We start from the raw sequence: 6084 nt of genomic DNA on the forward strand, positions 1-6084 counted from the left end.
TTGATCACCTCTGCTCTTTTTTTTTTTTTTTTTGTGCTATAAACAAAAAAAGCGACAATTTTAAAGAAAACTAAATTTTTTTACTTTTTTGCTATAATATATATCCCAAAAAAAATTGTACTTCATCAGTTTAGGCCGATATATATTCTACATATTTTAGGTAAAAATAAATCACAATAAGCATATATTGATTGGTTTGCACAAAAGTTATAGCATCTACAAAATAAGGGATAGATTTATGCCATTTTTATTATAATTTTTTTTTTACTAATGGTGGGGATCAATGGTTTTTAGCGGGACTGCGACATTGCGGCAGACTGATCAGGCACTTTTGACACATTTTTATACAGCGATCAGAGCTTAAAATAGCTAATGATTACTGTAGGTCACTGGCAGGGAAAGGGTTAACAGCTCTTAAAGCAGCCGACGTACCATGACAGAGGTTCTCCCATAGGAGCCAACCTGCCGCAGTATAATTGCGGTGGCTTGTCCTTAAGTGGTTAAAGTAGTACTATAGGCAAAACTTTTTTTTTTTTTTAAATGAATAGCGCCAGGGAGCGCCTGTCAGATTTTTTTTCCCCGCCACCTGTGTCCCATTTCAGAGATTTCCCTTCAGTTCCTGTCCTATAGCCAAGTGAAGTGAGAGAAAATCCCTGCAAATTAAAGGAATCCCTTGGGGACCCCAAGGTCCCCAGAACCAGTGTCCACATTGGAAGATTTCCCATCTATTACTTTTCTGGGAACAACCCAAAATTTGGGATTTCATTTCACTTCTACTTTCAATAATAATAATAGTAAATTGGACAAATATAGAGGGTGAGTTGCCTTAAAGAGGAAGTAAACCCTGAGTTTACTTCCTCTTTCATTCCCTGTAAAGGCAAAGCATAATGGACTACTATACATCGCATAGTAGTCCATTATGTGTCACTTACCTGACACAGGAGCCAGCGAAGTCACTGCTGTCCCCAGTAGTTCCGAGCGTCCATCTTCTTGGTGGGTCTCCGTGGGTCTCGCTGCTCCGGCGCTGTGATTCGCCGGAGCAGCGATGACGTCACTCCTGCGCATGCACACGGGAGCCGAGACTCGCGGCATTGCCATCATTGACGATGCTCCGCTCAGTGCACCTGCGCGCCGCTGTCTACAGCGCATGCGCCATAGATAGCGGTGCCCGTCTTCGGGCAAATATCTCCTAAACCGTATAGGTTTAGGAGATATTGCTTGGACCTACAGGTAAGCCTTAATCTAGGCTTACCTATAGGTCAAAGTGGTTTGTAAGGGTTTACAACCACTTTAATGGGGACACAGCAATAAAAACTGGCAAGGGTTCTAATCCCTCTCCACTTCTCTCCAAAACTAAAGAAAAAAAAGTTTTGCCTTTAATGATACTTTAAATTTGAAGTGATGTGGGTTCATTGGATCCAAAGTGTTTCACGTTGCTAGATCTGCCATGAAGTCCACACCATCCCTTTTCTTTTGTCTATTCCTCGCTTTTCTCTTCCTGTCTGATCTTGTGCTCTTTAGTTAATATGCTTACAATCTAAATTATAACTATTTCTAGGTGATACCCTCAGTGTCTCTTCACCTTTTTCTTCAGGCCTAATAGAGACTTATAAGAGCAAATGGAAATCGAATTGGAGGAGTGGATGACATTGCAAGGTATGAGATGCTAACTCCCCATTTGGGGATGTTCATGTTGACTTTTGATGTTTGTGCAGCACCCTGGAGTTTAATCAGGGAGCTCTTCACAAATTTACTTGCCAAGAGTAGTTATCTTGGTTGACTTATAGGGATCTATTGATTTCTCCGTAAGTTGGGCCTTGTTGCACTTCTCTCTTCTACCACTAGGTGGCCGGGAACTTGGTGGTACTAGATACAAGAAGGGTAACCTAAGGTCACCATATAGGGGTGTGGGTGTCCCAGCCAATGGGCAGGGGTTTTCTTTAATCTATTGGCCTACTGGGACAGCCTATATATTCAGGTTAAGTCAGGTGATCTGTGTTCTGTGCCACCTGGATGGCTGTCTGGGTGTACTTGTGTTGTCTGCCCCGAGCTGCTAGGCCAGAGCTTGGGCCTATCCCGGGGAGCATCAGGCTGCCAGGCTATGTGAGGTAGAAAGGAAAATGGCCACCATGAAGGGACCAACCACCTTTACCAGGGACCACAGTGAGTAACTGAAGAAAGTACCAGAATCATATTGTCACTGAAAGGGCACAGTGGAGAATCGGGAAACTTCAGGGGGCGATCAAGTCAGGGACCCAACCAGCGGAGGTGATGCTTGCAGAGCAGTCTTGTGTGTCAAGCTGGGGCCCGAGCCAATCAGCCGTGGTGAAGCTTGAAAGTATCCAAGAAAGCAGGGAAGCGTGGGTGAAGCTTGAGGAAGATACTAGACGTGCGATTTTTTCCTATGAATCAAAAATTCGTCTAAAATTCCAGAAATTCCTACCAATCCAAAATATGAATTTTTATGCATACGAATTCTGTACGAAATTTCGTTTTACGAATTCCGGATCCAAATTCACAACGAGAACACATAATTGTTACGAATAGTTAACGAGGAAGTCAGCACAGGGATGGTGCGCTCAGTCAATGGCCAGGCAATGTTCTGGAACCTGTGACGTGTCCCAGAACATTGCTGGAAGGGAGGGGCCGCCTAGTGGGAGAGGAGGAATTGACTAGCTTCCACTGTTGCACAGTAGGGGAGGAGGGCCTGAGCAGGGCTATCTGCATCCTAGCGATGAACAGGGTTTCCTGCAGAAAAATCGTCAGGTACTTCGCCCCCCTCGGGGATGGGGAGAAGGCCAAGCACATATTGACAAGGGCATAGTGTCAGAGGAGAGACCATTTGGTCATGTAGAAATTTTATGATCTGCGTCCAGTACTGCTGTATGGGTGGGCAAGACCACATAAGGTGATAGAAAGTACAACCAGTGGCGCCACATCTGGGACATGATGGGTCACTGTTGGGCCTATATTTAGATATGCGGGTCGGTGTAATGTAGGATTGGTGGAGGATATAGAGATGGGTAAGGTGGTCCGATAGTTTAGGTGACACTCGTTTTGTGTTTGCTAGTACTCCCCCCCCCCCCATTGGTCATCTTCCATCTCAGTTTCCCACTTAGTTTTCAATTGGTACGCCTGAGCGGTGGCCTTGGGCAAGAGTAGGAGGCTATATAGGAAATTAGCTTCTTAGGATCGTTGCCAAGGACCATGTTGGCAGTTGGAAGTGGGACAGGGAGGCTGGATTCACACCTATGCAGTTTCAGTTTTCAGTGCTTTTTGCATTTTGCAGATTTGCACTACAGTTCATACAACATGATTTCCTATGGAACACGATCTGTTGGGCAAATCTGCAAAATGCAAAAGACACAAAAAAAATGCCATAGGTGTGAATCCAGCCGAAGTCCCACTCCAAACCAGGTACCCAGCTCCCCCCCCCCCCCGCCAGAAAAATGATATGCCAATTGTAGCATGTCAGGGGGCAAGGTGTACTTAGAGCAGAAGTTCCAGTCTTTAACCACTTATAGACCAGACCATTTTGCTGGTCAAAGACCAGACCACTTTTTGCCATTCGGCACTGCATCGCTTTAACTGACAATTGTGCGGTCATGCGATGTGGCTCCCAAACAAAATTGACATCCTTTTTTACCCACAAATAGAGCTTTCTTTTGGGGGTATTTGATCACCTCTGCGGTTTTTATTTTTTGCGCTATAAACAAAAATAGAGCGACAATTTTGAAAAAAGCGCATTATTTTTTACTTTTTGTTATAATAAATATCCCCCAAAAAACATTTTTTTCCTGTTTAGGCCGATACGTATTCTTCTACATATTTTTGGTAAAAAAAAAAAAAAAAAAAACGCGATAAGAGATTATTGATTGGTTTGCGCAAAAGTTATAGCGTTTACAAAATAGGGATAGTTTTATGGCATTTTTATTCATAATTTATTTTTTATTTTTTTTACTAGTAATGGCGGCGATCAGCGATTTTTATTGTGACTGCAATATTGTGGCGGACACATCGGACATTTTTTTTTACACATTTTTGGGACCATTGTCATTTCTACAGTAATCAGTGCTATATAAATGCAGTGATTCCTGTGTAAATGACACTGGCAGTGAAGGGGTTAACCAGTGGGTGGCAGTGTAGGGGTTAAGTGTTCCTAGGGGTGTGTTACTAACGGGGGGGGGGGGTTGGGCTTTCATTTAGTGAACACTGATCTCTGCTCCAATCACAGAGCAGAGATCAGCATCACTAGTTGCTAGGCAGAATGGAGAAATGCTGTTTACACGGCATTTCCTCCATTCAGCCGTCCCGTGAGACGATCGCGGGTATGCCCACGGCGATCGAGTCCACGGGACCCGTGACTGGACTCACGGGGGTCCCAACCGGCACGCTCGCGATGGCAGGGCGGCATTGAAGATTGGACGTACCTGTACGCCAATATGCCTGCCCGTGTCATTCTGCCGACGTACATCGTAGGTTTGTGCAATTAGTTTCGTAACGAATCGAAATTCGGCCAAATTTTCCATCTTTCGGACATTCGGATGCATCCGAATAAAAAAAATAACGAACAACAACGAATACGAAAGAAATTCTAACGAATGAATTCGGTAATTCTTTAAAGATCTAATGAAACAAAAGGTCAGCTCAAAGTAAATCTTATAGTCCAATAGATATAGGCAATATGTCAAGTACTTTTCTGCACCAGAGAATGACATTTTGCGACCCGACTTTGGGGCCACATATCTTGCTTTACCTTCGTTTGTCGGTAACACACGCTTATACCTCCAGCAAAAACCTTTGACATATGGAAAAAAGTGATATACCAGACCTTAGTATTGGTGACTGGGAGGACTGTACGGGCTCCTATGTTACATTGTTTTATACAGTTGAAGTTTCTGGACAAGGTTTACTATACCCCACAGAGGTTAGTGGCCACATACACTCTGGTTAGTCCGATCTGTACGCGTTGCCTCTCCGCTACTGGAACCTTTTTTCATATGGTGTGGCAATGCCCAGCTGTCCGTTCATACTGGGAGTCGGTGGTTGCCACTTTGAATGATCTTTCTGACTGGTCCCTGCAGCTTGACCCACAAAAGGTGTTGTTGGGAATTATGGAAGATATTGAAGCTACTAGCTATATGAAGTTATTCTTGTTTTTTGTACTTTATTATGCACGCAGGAGCTCCTTCTGGATGGGAGCAGCCCACTTCACATACGCTGAATAGTTGGAAATCTTTGGTGAATGCAATTTTACCATTGTGCAAATTAACCTATGAGAGTAGAAACTGTCCCAAGACATTTGATAAATAATGGTCTACCTGGATTGATGCATATGGTACAGATGAGGTGATATATACTTCCTAGATCACAAATGAGGCTTCCTATGCCCTCAGTCTGCCTCAACCATTCTCATTAAAACTAAAGTCAATTATTATTTTTTTTGGATAGAGCAGCAGCTGGATTAAAATACTTATTTTGCCATCCGTGTCTCATTGGGGAGATTTACATTCACTTAAGCTGGCCATACATTATACAATTTTCTTATTCAATTTCCTTTAGATTTACCTTTTAAAGCAGTTGTATACTCTGCTTTAACATTTTTACCTACAGGTAAGCCTATAATAAGGCTTACCTGTAGATAAAAATAATCTCTCCTAAACCTGTACAGCGGCGCATGCACTCTGAAGGTCTGGCGGATGCTCCTTGCCGGAAAGAGGACTCCCACGTGCATTCGCGGTAGTGACGTTTAGCGCGGCTCTGGCCACTCACAGCGCCGGAGCCGCGAACCCGGAAGAAACGTAGAGGGACACATGGTAGCTCCCTCAACAGTGACCAGAGCGCAATGCCGGTGCTTTGTTGTAAGGTAAATATTTGATTTCAATATGCGGTGCATACTAGCTCAGCAGGTATACAACCGCTTTAACTATGTAGTACAAGAGCTTACCTGTCTGCATAAAATTCAAATGCGTTTAGGTATGACCTCATGGTTTTGGTAAATCTAAATGACAATTGCAAAAGAAGATTGTATAATGTATGGCCAGCCTTACTGTCATGTTGACTCAACAGAAAGTGATATTATTT

The 6084-nt window shown here is 43.5% G+C and overlaps 1 protein-coding gene and 1 pseudogene across 1 annotated transcript in view; one reads left to right on the top strand and one right to left on the bottom strand.

The window, feature by feature from the left end:
* LOC143956800 (uncharacterized) overlaps positions 1-6084 on the top strand; it is a 499331-nt pseudogene that overhangs the window by 216958 nt on the left and 276289 nt on the right.
* LOC143956799 (uncharacterized) overlaps positions 1-6084 on the bottom strand; it is a 388207-nt gene that overhangs the window by 54952 nt on the left and 327171 nt on the right. The gene's annotated exons all lie outside the window — the stretch shown is intronic.

The sequence above is a fragment of the Lithobates pipiens genome, unplaced genomic scaffold (genome assembly GCF_037356315.1).
Source record: "Lithobates pipiens isolate NorthernLeopardFrog02 unplaced genomic scaffold, aLitPip1_a1.2 Scaffold_41, whole genome shotgun sequence".
NCBI lineage: Eukaryota > Metazoa > Chordata > Amphibia > Anura > Ranidae > Lithobates > Lithobates pipiens.